Here is an 18858-nt window from a genome sequence, read left to right on the forward strand (position 1 = left end):
ATTTACAGGCTCTCTTGCTGATCAAAAGCCTGAAATCCTTTGCTGATTATGGAAGAATCAGTCTTCTTTTCTGTGTCTTTGTTTTCTCCAATTACCCGCTTAATATGTATGAGAGTTGTGAAGAATTGTGTCAACTTAGGCTCGTTTCATTAGTCATCACACTTCTGTTTCTTATTGCTTTTCATGTTTGAAGGCTAGCACAATATTAAACACCCATACAAACACTAGATTTATGATGTAGGCCTATAGGGCTAACTCCTGAATTTCTTAAAACTTAAATAATACCAAAGACACGCGTAGATAATTGAAATGTAATACCATACCACAGATTAATATTACTTTTGCCTAGATGTGACTATGAAGTAATTAGTTCTCAATTCTTCCATCAGAGGCTCTGCTGCATTATGATCCTCACTATCATTAGTGCTAATTTTCCAGTTTATTAATATACATCGATAGTCCTGTGCCGAGAAATATATATTTTTTCTCTTTGGTCTCGCAGTCATTTTCAAGATCGTGGAGTGGTTTTAAGCTTGTTCGGTGACATAACGTCATATGTTCTGGGACTTTTGTTGCAGACTGATGGTTAGCAGAAGAAAGAAAACATGAAAAAATGGAAAGCACATTATTTCGGGGGACCGAAACTTAGCAGCCAGTAGCAAAAATACAGTCACTGCGGCGACCTGGCACCCGGGATTTCTGCACCCTTGGATAAAGAGACCATCAGTTTTTACTAGCACATACTGGACAGTAACAATAGTAAAACCTCCTTTATCTGAAACACTTTTAGCGGAAATACTGTTTAACATGAACGGTCAGAGGGGGGAAAAAAATTGGTTAAATTACAAAAACGAATTGAAGAAAAATCATTTGTTATTTTATATTTATAAGTTGTGTTTCAAGCAAATGGAATACCTTTGCATGAAATAGAAAGCAAGTGAGGAGAGTAAAGTCCCCACCCTACTACGAACCCTTGTAGACAAGGTGGATCAGTAACGAAATGCATGGAATTTGACCTTGTCTGCCACTGCACATGCCAACACAGATCACTTTGGCTCTCTCCTTTGTTGACATCAGTTACGCAGTAGTACAATATCAGAGTGTGTGTGGTGGTGATCGGACATTTAAATGAAGTTTTTTACTGTGCCTAATGTCAACCAAGCGGGAAAAGGTCATTATAAAGAGAGAAGAAAAGTTAGAAGCAGTTCAGAGAATTAAAATGGTGAAATTTTGCGTACTTTGGCAGCCGATTATGCTGTTGGTGTTTCCACAGTTTCTGACTGGATGAAAATGAAAAATAAGTCTGAAGAGCATGCATCAAAAATGCCTAACAAGAAAACCATGAAGACTTGTTAAAATGATAAAATTAATGAGGTCGTGTTTTTATGGTGCACGCAACAGAGAGAAGGGAATAATATTATCAGGACCAGTTATTCACAGGCGAAGAGGGTGAAGTATTTAATGCCAGAGCAGAATGGCTAGAGAAGTGAAAAAATCGGTAGGGCGTGCATCAAGTAAATGTTTGTGGGGAAAAGTTATCTGCCAATATTGATCCTGCAGACATTTTCAATATCAACATTTATGAATTTCTGTGAGGATACAGTAAAGATCACATTTTCAAAGCAGATGAGACAGGTCTGAATTTTAAAATGTTAACCAAAATATCACTTGCTTCAAGAAATGTAAAGTGTGGTCCTGGGTGCAAAATGAACAAAGAGTGACAGTTTTGCTCTGCAGTAATGCTTTTGGAACTCACTGATTTCAGCCTAAGTACATAAGAAAATTTTAAAAACTTAGGGCTTTGAAAGATACTTTGGCAAATGCTCTTCCTTTTATCAAAACCAAAACAGTTTCTGGATGCCCTATGCCTTGTTCACTGAATAGGTTTTTTTTTTTGCTATTTGATTTACGTTGCACCGACACAGATATGGGACAGGAATGGGCTAGGACTGGGAAGGAAGCAGCCATGGCCACGGAAAACCATCTTCAGGGCCGCCGACAGCGGGGTTCGAACCCACTATCTCCCGAATACTGGATAGTGGCCACATTTAAACGACTGCAGCTATCGAGCTCGGTCACTGAATGATTTAGAGATGAATTTGTCCCCAGTGTTGAGTCTAAAAACCTTCCCAGAAAAGCAGTGTTGTAAAATGATATTGCACCTGCACACCCACAGAGTCTGCAGAATGGTGATATTATTGTTCAGTTTTTGCCTGCAGATGTAACAAGTCCCATCCAGCCCCTAGATCAAAGCATAATAGAATGTTTCAAATAGGCACTATCAGTCGTTCTTTCTTAGATACATGTTGCAAGAGAAAAATAAATCAAAAAGTGTTCTTGAAATCTTGAAAAGCATAAACATGAAAAATGTAGGAGGCTATACCGGAGTGCTTAATCCTGGGAGATAGTCAAGTCGTCAACCCTACAAATGTGTTAGAATAAACTTGTTGACCAGATTTTACTTGAGGGCGACACCAAGAAAGACGAAAATCTTGCAGACCTAATTGTACAAATATCAGGACATAAAGAGATCAACAAAGGTGTAATAAGTAAATGGGTAAATGATGATGACTCAGAACTTGATTTCAATGAACAAGACATTATTGACATGGTAATCCATGAACTGCATGACAACAACGCAACAGACAAGGAAGATAACGTAGCAAAAAACACTAGCCAAGACACCGCAAAACGAGATATTCAATGCCTCTGAAGTACGAGTTTTAAATGCAGTTTTTAAGCAGTTTTAAAAAGGCTAGTTAAACTAGGCTGCATAGGATACAAGTTTTCTCACAAAGTTTTTTTATATTTTCAGATAGCATTATGATTTGTCGAAAGATGTGAGAAACCAAAGCTAATGAAACAGGGATGTGACAAAGCAGCTAGCAAACGATGGGAAAGAAAATAGAAGACTTTTCAGAAAAATTATTGTAGGGCCTACCGTATGTTTACAGTACATGCACTATCGAACATAGTTTTGTTTTGTAAATAAGTTACAGTTGAGTACTTCGGGGTCCAGTATTAAAATACATTGCAACAATGTATTATATATACTGAGTGGCCAAAAGTCATGGGAAGACACCGAATGTGATGTTAATAATGAGTTGCTCCTCCGCGAGCGTTCAAAACAGCAGCAATACAGCGAGCCATCAACTCTACAAGGTGTTGGAATCGTTCTGAAGGATCTGGACCTATGCATCTTGCACTACTACCCACAAATGGTCTTGTGTAGTAGGTGCAGGATTCCTGGAGCGTACACCAGCATCGACAACATCCCATAAATGCTCGACTGGATTAAGATTGGGAGATTCGGAGGCCCAATCCATGGTCGTAACTTCACTGGAGTGCTCCCCCAACCACCTGCATGCCACTACAGAGCGGTGACATGGCGCATTGTCCTTTTGAAACATGGCATCTCCATCAAGGTACTCTAGGTCCAGAAAGGGATGCAGAAGGTCTGAAAGAATGTCCGCATGATGTGCACCAGTCAGCACTCCCTGCAGCCAGATATTGCGACCTAATTGCGACCATGAGGATGCCCCAGACCAGAACCGAGCCACCTCCCGCCTGGGCAAAACCTTTTTACATGTGATACCTTGTCGACGCGCAGGATCTATAGCTTCATGCAGACGTTCCAAGTTTCAAAAGTAAAAAATCAGAAGATGTTTTTGCAGCATATCTCGACATGTTACGACACTTCACTGATGACGTAATTTTTAAGAATATTTAACAGATTATACTACTCAATTATATAATTTCTCTGATTGATTAATTTATTTACTTATTACTTACAAATAATGAAATATCGCATGTATCTGAGCTTTACAACACATGAGTCTTCACTGTAAATGCCTTAGGCCTATTCATAAATTTCTGAGCTAGATTTATGCTGAAAGCACCAGCCTCGTTAAACGGGTTTTTAATGTTTAATTTTTTTCCAGAATTCTTTTTAGGGAAGCTTTGATCTGAATTGAGTTCCTGTCCTTGTAAATATGCTAATAAATACTCTCACAGACAGCATTGCTATGTGGAAATGATAAAATAACAAGCATTATGTTAGAGATTCTGTCATATTTAAGACCACCACCAGCTGATTGCATCTTTCTTGCCAGTGCCCACTGAACATCAGTACTCTCCAGCTACTTAAATTACGAGGAAACCTGGGATTATCAAAAAAATAAGGAAACACTAAATCTGTTCTCAAAATTGGGAGACAAGTCTCTGCAATCAGGCGAGAAGAAGGACCAAAAATAGGGAGTCTCCCGCTTAAATCAGGGGATATAGATGATATAGATGTCCAATAATGTCCAATAATGGACCATTTATATTGGTATTATAAATCAGGGGAGTTGGCACATCTGTTCATGAGGCATACGCCACACTCTCATGCACCCATCAGCTCGATACAACTGGAACCGGGATTCATCGGACCATACCACACGCTGCCACTGTTCCATGGTTCATTGCCAATGTTCGCAGGCCCATGCAAGTCGTTGAGCTGTATGTCGAGGTGTCAGCAAAGCGACACGAGTTGGCTGGTGAAGCCAATGCGGTACAGTTGCCTCCTTAGAGTCCTGGGCAGTGATCTGACTCACAGTAGCCCGTCGAGCGCCCACTATGGTTCTGATGAGGCAACGTGATGTCCATTCGTTAAACACCCGTGATGTTTACGGTTTACGCGGGTGGTAACATTCTCCCTGTGATGTTGAAGAACCACCCTCGACACTGTTAACTTCAGAAACCTGAATTTGCGTATAATCTCTGCAATGCTTATGACCAATGCACTGTGCGCCGATGATCATCCCACGTTCAAAGTCTGTTAACTCGCGATGTGTTGCCACCTTCACGACAATGGTGTCTGTGACAGACTGCTCAGCTATGCCGCAGCTAGCCACAATGCTCACGGGTCACACACGGCATATTTTCTATTGGCACACCTCTTCCTGTGACTTTTGGCCACTAAGTGTATGTAGCCTATTGTCTTCATTTTCTTTCATCTAAACATTTTTTTTTTTTTTTAAAGAGATACTTAACCTCTAAAAATGACGTTTCAATTATTATCCTGAAATACAACACCCCCTTCCAGTATTTCAATTTGCTTTACGTCACGCCGACACAGATACGTCTTATGGTGACGATGGGATAGGAGTGGGAAGGAAGCGGTCGTGGCCTTAATTAAGGTACAGCCCCAGCATTTGCCTGGAGTGAAAATGAGAAACCACAGAAAACCATATTCAGGGCTGCCAACAGTAGGATTCAAACCCACTATCTCCCGGATGCTACCTCTTTCAGACAACAAAGGTTCTGCTGTAAGAATTTTTGCAGAAATATAGGCCATTACTGCGTTTTCAGTTGTTTACGTCAAGATATGTCAGGAATGAAAATATCCTTTTATACCTTAATAATGAATGTTCACACTCAAAAATATACTGGGCCAGGCTAAGTGTTTCAGATGGTTGAGGCGCTCGCCTCCTGACCCCAACTTGGCAGGTTCGATCCTGGCTCAGTTCGGTGTTATTTGAAAACACTCAAATACGTCAGCCTTGTGTCAGTAGATTTACTGGCACGTAAAAGAACTCCAGCGGGACTAAATTCCGGCATCTCCAAAAACCGTAAAAGTAGTTAGTGGGACGTAAAGCCAATAACATCATTATTAAAATATACTGTACAATCACACGTTTAAAAAGTAAGTAAAGTATGTAAGAATCCTTTCACAATGAATGAATTACCGCTCATTATTCCCGTTTCAATACGGTCGGAGATTAGGCAAGATGAGTTTCTATGTGGCTAATTTTTGTGGCCGAATGCCTTTCTGATGTCAACCTCATTAGAGGAGTTACAGAGAGATGAAATGACCTAACTGGGAATCAAACTTGGGACCTCCGAGTACACTACCCATAGACTGCTGGGCCTGCAAACTCTCTCATATATTCATTAAAATTTCTAAAGAAAACAATCTTACCTCTCATATCCTTCATAGCAAGGGGTACGACACTCCATCATACATTGCTTTGGCAATCTCAATCCAACACTTTGCTTTCATTTTGTGACTGCTGTAGTCTTTGGCCTGAACATTATACAAAGGTGGACGTTGTTCGATTTCACAGATATATTTCTCATATCAAACATAGCTAGTAATGCAACAAAAGTGATTTATTCAATGAGGAACTAAACACAGTACACAGGCAAAAGATAGTGCGGACACGGTTCAACAGCCTGTTACATCCTCGTGTAGATTCGTTCGTATTCCTACTGCTAGCTGTAGCAACGCCTACGAAGCCATTGTCACAGCCTGTAGCACTTAAATGTCAACAAAGCCCGCCATGAGAACGAGCCTAAGAAATGATGAAGGCTGGAGGAAAAGCAGGACTCCGGTGGAGTTATTGAATACTCAAGTGTGAATGCAGACAACAAAAAGTTCCCTAGGATTGGGAAAGGGGGGTTATAATACCAATAATCAACAAAGGAGATAAGATGTGCAGTAAATATTGAGGAATCGCCGTCCTCTCCCATGTTGCCAAGATAATGGAAAGGATATTGGAAAGAAGAATTAGAGAAAAGATGGAAACTTGGTTACAAGAGGAACAATTTGGATTCCGAAGTGGAAGGTCGACAGTAGAGTCCATTTTCATTCCGAGACAGGTCATGGAAAACACCTTGGATAACTGGAAAGATGACTTTCATAGACTTCGAAGAGGCATACGACAGTATCCCCAGATCAAAAGTTTTGGAAAACCTGACATACACAGATATTGGCAAGGAACTAATAACAATGATAAAAGAAATATACGATAACTGTTACGGCTCTGCGAAGACAACAGTGGGTAGAACAGAATGGTGAATTGACAGTGTGCAAAGACAAGGAAGTGTGCTGTCAACTTTACTGTTCATAATGGTGATTGATAACACTGTAAAGGCAGCAAGGGGAGATTATAGAGGGGAAAGAATTAATGTAATTACGCTTGCAGATGATGTGATCTGGGGAGAACATGAGGAGGTACGTCAGCTGAAAGTACCGAATACAAGGATCGAACAATGGGGATTAAAGATCAACGTAGAGAAGAGCAAGAAAATGGTGATTAGCAGAGTATAAAAAAGAAAAAGAAAAGGAGATATCAAATTTGTAGACAAGGAACTGGAAATAGTAGAAATGAAGGCATACGAAAAGAGCTAAATGTGCAAACACTGAATGACAAACTGGAACAGAGCAGAAGAAAGAAGACTGCCAGGACAGGCAATGGAAAGACAAACGACAGGGAAAAGAGGACAAGGGAGAACAAGATTATGATGGATGGTCTCTGAAGGAAAGCGTACGACAATGGAACTGGAACACAGTGTTGGATGAGGAATGGTTGAGAGGCAGGACGAAGTAGAGAGGAACCATATATGCCCCTACCCTGAATCAGCTGGAAAAGCTGAATTGATGATGATGATCGACAGTAATGTCAAAACATCAGTAAGAATGGCCGGGTTTTTTTGTTTTTTCTTTGTTTTTTTACAATCTGCTTTACGTTACACACAGATAGGTCTTATGGCAACGATGGGATAGGAAAAGCCTATGAGCGGAAGCGGCCGTGGCCTTAAGGTACAGCCCCAACATTTGCCTGGTGAAACGGAAACGGACATCTTAAACTCAAAAAAATGCACTTAAGTTCGTAACACATAATTTTAACTTACTTTCAATGGAGTTACTTACCAACAGAAAGAATACGTGATAAATCCGTTCAGTGCAAACCAATACCAAATAATGTGCATAGCTTATTAAAAACTTCGATTAGCCCAATGTGGGTTATTTATAATACACTCAGGAGATGAACTGAAGTAACAAAAGAAAAATACTGTCAATATTATCACAAATATCCATGCCCACTCACTTTCAATAACACATTAAGCCACCCTGTGAAGATGATTAATTATCATTTATTCGTGCATAATACACATCACAATATCACTCTCTTCCCGCGCGGAAATTCGGATATAGCGTCGCCAACGATAAGCAGCAAAATTTCTTCAACAAGGTAATGTGACCTTTCATGGGGCGCTAACTGAGGGTTCGAAAAATGTATTATTATGATATACCTCGTCTGGTGTCAAGGGGGATTAGGAAATTCCACTCATGGGCGTGAAGGTTCTGAGAGCACCGGTCACAGTTTTAATTATTGAGCTATAGTATTATCGAAGTCTAAAATATAATTATATCTTACAACTATCGGAATTATTCTAAATCTTAGTTTATAAATAAAAATATCGAGAATTATTATATTTTGGAAGGATGTTCTGTTTATTAAAATCATCTTTCTAACAAATTATTAATTGACAAGTTAATCAGAATAGCAACACAACTGGATGACAAGCAAAATTGAATATTAATTGAGATAATTAATCAAAGGTCCCTACACTTTTGTTGGTTATAATAAACCGTGCCAAGATATCCTAATATCATATAATTAACAATGAAAATGTTCTTGATAATTATTTCACATTAACCCTAGAATCATAAAGTCCCTCCAGGGTAACACGAATCATAAACTTTCGTCTGTCAGACTACCAAAAAGAAAAGTACTTTAATAAGCATAAACCCAACATTTTACACAAAATACAGAATATTAAACTTAAAACTACCACACGTAGTAATGACAATACACTCTGATCAGTTTTTCTTCAATAGGCACATTCAATGCACTGTCTTGCCTGGTGATCAAGACAAATGTGCTTCGGCATGTCTTACAAAGGAATCGGTTCTTTTCTTTGATGGACAAAACGCACAAACTTTTCTTCTTTCAGCAGTACCTGATTGAGGCTCTTCAGGGAATCCCATCTTTACCAAGAATTTCAGCAATGGTCATCTTTAGGCTGCGCCTCAAACTTGGTGTCTGAAGTCTCTCTTGCAGCTTTGGAGCCATTAGCATTTTGGATATATCCTTTGAAAACTCTCGCCTTGAAAGTGGTTTTTGGCCTTTTTGAACCATCTTATGCACATAAATAATGTATCCATTGGCAAGTGATGTATTAATCATACTATAAAAGATACACATTGGCCATCTCGTTTTTCTTGAAGAGGACATCAATGCTGACATTTCATCGAGAGTGTCCACGGCACCTTTAGTCCAATTGTAGTCTTCTGCCATATCTTTTTCCGACTGGCTGCTATTGTTCCTATTTCATGGCATGTAGAAAGGATGATTACATTCTTGTTTGGTTTTCCTGTATAGGATACCATTGTTTTTATACCATCATAACAAAACATGGAGGACCCAAGCTTTCTTCCCTTGACTGTTTTCATCTCTGGTGGTATCTATGGCTAGCCTTTTCTCATTGTTCCAATGATTGTCAGGTTATGGTCGCCATGCAGAGAATCAGCCAGACGAATTGAGGTAAACCAATTGTCGGTCATAATATTTCTCTTTGATGCATGTATTGGCCGGGTAATTTCATTCACGAAATACATTACCACTAATGTCTCTTAAAGAGAGTAGTTCTCTGTCTAATTCAGAAAACACTGCCGTTATCAATTCATCATCGTGCGCTAGATTTTTCATTTCAGTATCCTATTAAGCTTACCGGTACGTATTACGTGCAAAAACATTACTGTAATGAACCAGATATTCACACTATTTACAGCTATGTACAAATCACGAATACTTTCACAAATCATAAACTTTCGTCTCTCACGGTCATATCGCAGTGAACAAACAAGTGGACCTTTATGCTTGACACTAGTGATGTGCGCGAGTGATGCCTGGAATCGCGGTACTCGACTCTTTCGAGTCCAGGCTCGGGCTCGTTTCGCTTGCGAAGACTCGATGACAGCATGACATCACACGTTCGCTCTCTCGCCCGCTCTTGGATGGATGGAGCATAATATGTACAAGTGGTCGGAGAGGTTTTATGGGATTGCGATGGACCGGTACGATATAAATATTCTTAACGAGTGATCAAAATAAATCATCTGAATTTGATGATGACTTGCGAAAGATAATACTACAACCATATACGCATAATAAAGTACAAAAATATCCGTTCACGGCTTCTCTCACACACTCCACTGAATATGTCCTATTTTCTAATAATGATAGCATAGCTTATCTGGCCTTCAGCCCAACTTGGCAGGTTCGATACTGGTTTAGTCCGGTGGTATATGAAGGTGCTCAGATACGTCAGCCTCGTGTCAGTAGAATTGCTGGCACATGAAAGAACTCCTGGATGACTAAATTCCGGCACCTCAGCATCTCCGAAATCCATAAAAATGAACGTAGTTGGACATAAAAGTGGTGGTGGTGGTGGTGATTATTGTTTAAAGAGGAAGGACAACTAGGCAAACATCCTTTATATAACACTAATCAGAGAGAAAAATGAAGGGATCCCTCTCATAACATTATTATTATTTAAAATCACTGTCAAGGAGTCCGGCTCCATGGCTAAATGTTTAGAGTGTTGGATATGGTCACAGGGCTCCCGGGTTCGATTCCCGGCAGGGTCGGTAATTTTAACTGTCGTTGGTTAATTTCTCTGGCACGGGGGCTGGGTGTATGTGTTGCTTCATCATCATTTCATCCTCATCACGACGCGCAGGTCGTTTATGGGCGTCAAATCAAAAGACCTGCACCTGGCGAGCCGAACCCGTCTTGGATCTCCCGGCACTAAAAGCCATACGCCATTTCATTTTTTTTTTTTTTTACTGCCACGGTATGCCTACAATCGTCCGAGGGGACAGGTGAATAGTTTATACTTACATCATACTTTCGGCAGATATAATGTAAACAATGAACGCAATGAACAAAATACACCCTCCGTTTTGACATTTATCATTGCAACACATGACTGTGCAAAGGAACAAAACCGAGTGTAGTCTTTAGAAGTTGAGCGAAGGTCGAGAATAGCGGCGGGATGTAAGCAGTACTTTTTTTTATTTTGCTATTTGCTTTAAGTCGCAGCGACACAGATAGGTCTTACGGCGACGATGGGATAGGAAAGGCGTAGGAATTGGAAGGAAGCGGCTGTGGCCTTAATTAAGGTATAGCCCCGGCATTTGCCTGGTGTGAACATGGGAACTCACGGAAAGCCATCTTCAGGGCTGCCGACAGTGGGATTCGAATCCACTATCTCCCGGATGCAAGCTCACAGCCGCGCGCCCCTAACCAAGCTGCGTGTTTCTGTGGTGATTTGTAGTGTAGTGTGTGAATATGAAGAGGAGAGTTGGGACGGACACAAACACCCAGTCCCCGAGCCAGGAGAATTAATCAGAAGCGATTAAAATCCCCGAACCGGCCGGGGATCGAACCCGGGACCCTCTGATCCGAAGGCCAGTACTCTGACCATTCAGCCAACGAGTTGGACAATAACAATAAGTGATACTACAGCACATGCATGTTTCTGAACGCCCTACACATGTATCTTTGCAATAAATTCTCTGGCATTTTTTTTTACTGCCACGGTATGCCTAATAATAATAATAATAATAATAATAATAATAATAATAATAATAATAATAATAATAATAATAATAATAATAATAATAATAGAACGCTGCCGTTATCGACATTAGAAAAGGTCCCCACCACAGTGTGGAAATTGTCCCCATCCCACGCTCATCTTCGGTCCTACGTGTCTATATTTCAAGTTGACGGTTTGTTAGTAAGTCATAAATATTTTGCCTTTTGCCTATTGACGACCGATGACTCAATGAAACCAATCATCAGCAGCAAACATATTGTAATCCACATCACAAAAAGATTATGTGAGTGACCCTGAATGCCGTGTAATCCAGTCACCGCCGTCTCGATCCTCCTATACTGCCTGCTCTATGCGAGTATTTTTGCGACTACCCTGCGACAACATTTCTCCGCTAGATGGCAGACATAGACGCACAATGTTCTAAACTTATTCTAATGACGGCAGCCTACAAAACACTATGCAGTATGGTCATATTTTCACTGAAGCTCGTAAATTACATCAGTAATATTAAATATCGGCAATATTACCTGTATGAAGTCGCAGTTGGCCTCATCATGCACAATTTAACGATTTGCCTGTACGAACGCTTGGCGTGGTACCGTACTTTTTGTGTTCTTGCCAACGCAATATCAAATAACAGGGGTCTTACGAACTTGGTTAGGATAATATCACTAACAGTTTGCTGATGTTCTTTGACTTCACACTCTAACAAAACACATTCTGAAAGGGTTTTTTTTTTAATGCTATTTGTTTTACGTCGCATCAACACATATAGGTCTTATGGCGATGATGGGAGAGAAAAGGCCTAGAAATTGGAAGGAAGTGGCCGTGGCCTTAATTAAGGTACAGCCCCAGCATTTGCCTGGTGTGAAAATGGGAAACCACGGAAAACCATCTTCAGGGCTGCTGACAGTGGGGTTCGATCGCACTATCTCCTGGATGCAAGCCCTCAACTGCGCGCTCCTAACCGCACGGCCAACTCGTCCGGTATTCTGAAAGGGAAGACGTTGCAACTCCTCATATTACGCTCGTACGTTTGAAGGACTTCGACAATAGGGCACAGCAGCTTAAACGAACTCCTGCAGATGCTTCACCAGAGCAACAAAATAAGGTTTCGGGCATCGAACTCCTCCTCTGTCCTGATGCATAATCAGTTCCATTTAGCGGTGTCGAAGCTCTAGGCAGTGAGATGTTGCTGACACAAATGTCACACTCCATTCTCTCTTCAACAACACGAACCTATAACCCGCAAATTAGGATTTGATTTCCTGTTTCTAGCTTGATTGGAATATTATTGTTTGGATATATGAGGTTGCCCAAAATGTCTAAACATGAAGACGTTTGTTTTGTGATCCTCCACGGCTTTAATCACTTTCTGAAAAAAAAATCCGCAGCCTGTTTCCAGTCATTCGACCGGGTCAGGAATGGAATGAATGAAGCCCCCATCTAGCAGCGAGGATAGGAATTGTGCCGGCTACCGAATCCTGTCGCACTCCTCCGGGGCAATGATTAATGAATGACAGATGAAATGAAATGATATTCGAGAGTGTTCCTGAAATGAAATATGACATGGAAAACCGGAGTATCCGGAGAAAAACCTGTCCCGCCTCCGCTTTGTCCAGCACAAATCTCACATGGAGTGATCGGGTTTGAACCACAGAACCCAGCGGTGAGAGGCCGGCGCGCTGCCGCCTGAGCCGCGGAGGCTCCATCACCTTCTGAAATAAGGTGTAAAGGCACAGATACGAGGGTAATCTGAAGATATCCAATTACTTCCTTTATTAGGTCCTTGCCTAGATAAAGCCGACAGCCGCTTTTCTCTCAATTCCCTTCTAGACGGTATTTCATTGAGTCTTATCTTTTCTGGCTGCGAACCACCTTGCCGAGATTGGCAAAATGGTACACAACAATTGAATATTTCGGGGAAAGAATCTGAAGCTTCAGTTCTGCGAAAAATATACCTTGCACAAACGGAAAGAAACAAGTACCAACACCTTAAAATCACTTTTGAAATGTCTATAAGCATAACATGATTAATTTATTTCACAGTTCTATACAAAATATCTCTTGTACGAACGGAAGTGACCAGCCACGTTTACTCATTATACGAAATAACTCAGGTTTTCACACACATTCATGCACCAATAACACAGTGTTACACCCACACTGATACCGAAGATTGTGCGTCTACTGCTGCACTCTTACGGCGACTTGGAGAAATATTGGTAGTCGCGCCTTCCTGTGTTAAACTAGTGACATAGAGCAGGCAGTATAAGAGGATCGAGACGGCGGTGAATCCAGTACAATAGATTATAGTTCTAAGACATGTCCACAGATAGCGACACTAGTATGCTTGGACTCGAGTCTGGAGTCGAGTATACCGATTCTAAGAGCACATTATTCGATTCTACTCGATTCCGTCGCTAGCCCATCACTACTTGAAACCAAGGTCAGCACTGATTGTTGATAGCCGGGGAAGAATAGATGGAGGGGGAAGGCACAGTTCATTAGCATCTGGAAATTACCGCCGAAACTACAGGGGTGCGTAGTCTGGGAGACGAAAGTTTATGATTCTAGGGTTAAGTCATGTCGCAAGTATTTCATCAAAACCTAAACAATAGTTCTGATCGCTTAAACATTAACTTAAGTTATAATTTTAATTATTTACATCATTCATTTTTTTTTATCAATTTAGGGAAATCGCATGATAGGTCAAACTTAATATTGCTTTTGTGATCGATTTTGCTAGTCTGAACAGTAAATCCGACTCTCAGAAGTGTGTATTTTCGTTGCCTACGCTATAATAGCATCTAGTAGGCTTTAGTATTTTGTAAAGGGGGTAAATCACAATTCAACAGAATATCTCCTTGCTCAAAAAATGAACCTTGACGACAGAAAACGGGTTCTGTATAAAGACAAGCGCTGTTTAAATTTTACCAAAGCAGTCAATTCTACGGAGCAATGTTAACCTGGATATGCTGTTTGTCATGGACGACATGTAGGGTACCATTATTACGCCCATCTGTTGAGAAGTGTCGAGTAGAAGAGAAGGAATGTGTTGAAGATTAGAATTGTGAGACAAAACCGAAAGAGTTCCCTCGCTAAATTACTCATCTATTGATAGCACTTCGTCAGATAGCTCGAAAACGGAGGTATATCTGCAGACTCTGTTACTTTATGTTAAGAATGGTGGTAAAAGCAGGAAGGCCAGGTTATTGATAAAAACTGGAACCAAACGTTCGTATAATGTTAGTAGTTTGGCCGAAGAAATGAACTACTCTCCGATTGAGGAAGAGAACATTTTCCACTCTCTTTCTGGTGGTAAGCTAACAGGGGTAGTTAAGCACAAATGCTATTGAATGCACTTACTCAGAGTAAGTAATGATTTTTAATGCAATTTCGTAGCATTAGACCAGAGGACATATTGCAGCTGCGATTTCATCTGTAGATGTCAGGAAGGAAGAGAGGAAATAAATACTGAGAAACACATACCGATGTACAGAGATTCCGGGGCTCCAATTGATGCCTTGATAGGTTCTGACGTAGCAAGTAAGTTGTGTACGGGTAAAATAAAGACACTACCTTCTGGACTGGCAGTCACACAATCCTGTTTGGGAATGACGGTAACGGGAAAAAGAAGAACGAAGTTTAAACCTTGCGGAAAAATGATTTGCGCTCAGTATTACTCAGCTACCTGTATCTAATCTGTGAAAATGGAAGCGATTGGGATAACCGATCCAGTACAGAATGAAACAAGGGTGGTGAAGAGGATGTCTGTACTGAGATATTTCAAAAATATGGTAAATGTTGTTGATGGAAGGTACAAGGTACATCTTCAATGGATGCGAGATGCTCTAGACCTTGCAAACAATCGATGGATCGCAGAAGGCAGACTAATTCGAATGACCAGAAAATTAAGGGCAATTGTGGACTCTATAAAGAATATGACACCATTAGGCTATACGAGAGTGGGAGAAAGAAGACAGTGAAAAGTGCGTTACTCCTAGCACATCCAGATGCATTTTCTTTGCTTACTCAGCCAGTTCTACTTTCTTTCTCCCATAAGCCCCATTAATATTGATAGCTCCCCATCGAATTCCATTTCGTTCGCCAAGTTGTTTCCAAGGAGTCTCTCGCCTCTCAAATGGGAGTTACAAGATTGTGAACAACTGCAAAATGACCTCGATAATGGTGTGATATGGACAGTAGGCACTGGTATGATGATAAACGGGGTTAAAAGTCAGGTTGTGAGTTTCACAAATAGCCGGGCTGAGTGGCTTAGACGGTTAAGGCGCTGGCCTTCTAACCCCAACTTGGCAGGTTCGATCCTGGTTCAGTGAGGGATCCCACCTCTACCGCCTCAAGGGCAGTGTCCTGGAGCGTGAGACTTCGGGTCGGGGAATACAATTGGGAAGGATGACCAGTATCTCGACCAGGCGGCCGCAACTGCTATGCTGAACAGGGGCCTTGTGTTGGGGATGGGGATATTGGAAGAGATAGGCAAGGATGAGGGAAAGAAGCGGCAGTGGCCTGAAGTAAGCTAACATTCCCCCATTTGCCTGGAGGAGAAATGTGAACCTATAGAAAATTACTTCGAGGATGGCTGAGGTGGGTTTAGATCCCCCTCTACTCAGTTGACTCCCGAGCTGAGTGGACCCCGTTCCAGCCCTCGTTCCACTTTTCAATTTTCGTGGCCGTTCCGGAAATCGAACCCAGGCCTCCGGAAATTAATCACGCTAATCGGGTATTTTTACCCCTACATTTTCTTTCATTTATAATCCATTAGGCGGAGGCATATTTGCCACATGACACCAACATAGCACATTTTTATGCAAGATAATCCGAACTTTAACATTTAAACACTGACAAGTAAGAACCTTTACTGTTATGACGTTAAGGCGAACGTATGAAATGTAACCATTGCAATGAACAGTTTACAATGTATTTACTCAAAATAGTTTTCTCTCACAGAATGTTTATCTAAATTCTTCTTTTTCTAGTTGTCTTACATCGCACCGTAACAGATAGGTCTAAAGGCGACGATGGGATAGGAAAGGGCTGGGGGTGGGATGGTATTAGCCATGGCCCTAATTAATGTACAGACTCGTGTGAAAATGGGAAGCCACAGAAAACCATTTTCAGGGCTGCCGACGGTGGGGTTCGAACCCACTATCTCCCGGATGAAAGCTCACAGCTGCGCGCCCCTAACCGCACGGCCGACTCGCCCGGTATTTAAAATTCTAAGAAGATATGAATTAAATGTTATCTGAAACTATATTTTATGTTTTGTCCACCCCCTTCCTGACAGTAGCACATGAAGAATTTTTAAACTCTAATTGAATAATGACTCTCAATCTGAAGACTAACATCAGAAGACAAAGTTTTTTTATTTCGTAAAGGGCACCTGAGCCATGGCTCATATAGGTGCAATACATATCTGATATACATGTAGCAGAATTAGGAGATAACAGAATCTTAAATGTTTTACATGAGAATAAATCGGAAAGTGAGTTAAACTCACTTATAGAGGCACGATACATTTAACGTATGCATATTACCTACATAGTCAAGATATCTCAGATGTTCATAGCATCTTATGTAAATATTTTACAAGTTTCTGCTTAAATACAGTAAATGAAGCGGCCTGTCGTATATGTTCATGAAGTGAGGTATACGCATGTTCTGAGTAGTACCATACACACTTGTTGCCATATATAGTTGAGTTAATTAATTCAATGTGAATTTTATAGATACCTCTTATATTGTATGAATGTATGTCAGAATTTGTCCCACATAAAGTATTGGAGTGAGCCAGATTATTTATCAGTTTATAGACCATCACAGTTGAAGGCTTTCTGACGTAAAGCCTAAAGTGGAAGAACATTAAAATGTTTGTATAGATACGCTGTTGGTGTCAATGAAGGTAGCTTAAACAATATTTCTGACATAAAGCCTCAAGTGGAAGAACAATAAAATGTTTGTATAGATAAATTGTTGCTGTCAATGTAGGTAGCTTAAACAGTATTTTTAATTCTCTCTTGTGTAGGATTTCAACAGTCTGAAATAGTTCTTTACTGCAACATGCCCAAATATGCACCATATCAAGTATATGACTTTGAATAAGAGCGTGATAAATATTTCTTAGTAGAGTGCTAGTAAATTTGTATTTAAGTCTATTGAGAGCGCCGATTGCTAGTGTAATTTTATTACAAATCACCTGAACCTGATCACTCTAAGAAAGGAATTCGTCAAGAATTAATCCTAGGAACTTTGTCGCCCTAGCTCTAGGTATTTTGCAGTTATAAAATTTGAGTAAAATATCCAGAGAAAGAAGATATAATTTGTTTTAGTCAGATTAACAGTTAGATGATTTACAAGAAGCCAATTCTGAAGTAAAGTAATAATGGACTGCATCATGATTTCGAGGTTATCCTGAGAAGTGTCCGTGTAAAACATGTTAGTGTCGTCAGCAAAATGAGACAATCGTTCGTACAATTTTAGTGATCCTATATCATTCATAAATATGAGGAAAAGAATGGGACCTCGGATAGGCAATGGGATACTGTTCTCATTATTTCATGACACACATTGTTCTCTGTCTGTAAGGTAACCTATAAACCTGTTTAATTTTGTTCCTCTAACTCCAGCGGCTTCCAGATTCCTGATTAAAACATCATGATCCACTGTGTCGAAAGCTTTCTTCAAGTCAATGAATAATCCCACAGCTATATTTCCTGAGTCTAAATTTTTCTGAAGTTTAATTACTATATCTTCTATTGCATTGTATGTACTAGAATTTGGTAAAAATCCATATTGATATCTGTAAAAATAATTATTTTTAAGTAAAAAGCTCTGCAATCCTTCTTTAACTATGTATTCTACAATTTTAGATAAGATAGGTAGTATAGAAATTGGACGATAGTTATTTACGTCAAATTTATCTAAACCTTTGTATAATTGTTCGATTTTTGCGACCTTTAATGTTTTAAGGACAGTAGCCTCATTCAAAGATGTATTTTTTTATGTTGTGTTATATAGGGTACTAGGTTCGGAGCCAATTTCTGTATGAGGTTGTTACTTGCACCATAACAGTCACAGCTACTGGTATTTTTCAGTTTTCTGATTGTATTTAATACTTCATTTTCGTTGGTAGGGTGTAAAAATAGAGAACTTAAATTGGGAATCGTTTTACTTGGAATATTAGCAGCTAGGTTTTGACAAATATTAGTAAAATATTCATTAAATGTTGTTTATATCTCTAGTGGATTTGTGATATCCGTTTCCCGTACTCTCAGGTGTATTTCTTTACTATGATAAATGCTGCCGGTGGATAGGATTTAATTTACTACTTTCCAATAATTTTTGTAGTATTTAATCTGTCCATAAAATATGAATTCTGTAGAT

The 18858-nt window shown here is 40.1% G+C and overlaps 1 protein-coding gene across 2 annotated transcripts in view; it reads right to left on the reverse strand.

Moving 5' to 3' along the window:
* elg1 (enhanced level of genomic instability 1) overlaps nt 1–7969 on the reverse strand; it is a 204063-nt gene extending 196094 nt beyond the window's left edge. For both annotated transcript variants that reach the window (XM_067139451.2, XM_067139450.2), the window contains exon 1: nt 7697–7969. The gene's annotated coding sequence lies outside the window, so the exon portion shown is untranslated. The remainder of the gene's footprint in view (nt 1–7696) is intronic.
* Between the last annotated feature and the right edge of the window lie 10889 nt (nt 7970–18858).

The sequence above is a fragment of the Anabrus simplex genome, chromosome 2, assembly GCF_040414725.1.
Source record: "Anabrus simplex isolate iqAnaSimp1 chromosome 2, ASM4041472v1, whole genome shotgun sequence".
NCBI lineage: Eukaryota > Metazoa > Arthropoda > Insecta > Orthoptera > Tettigoniidae > Anabrus > Anabrus simplex.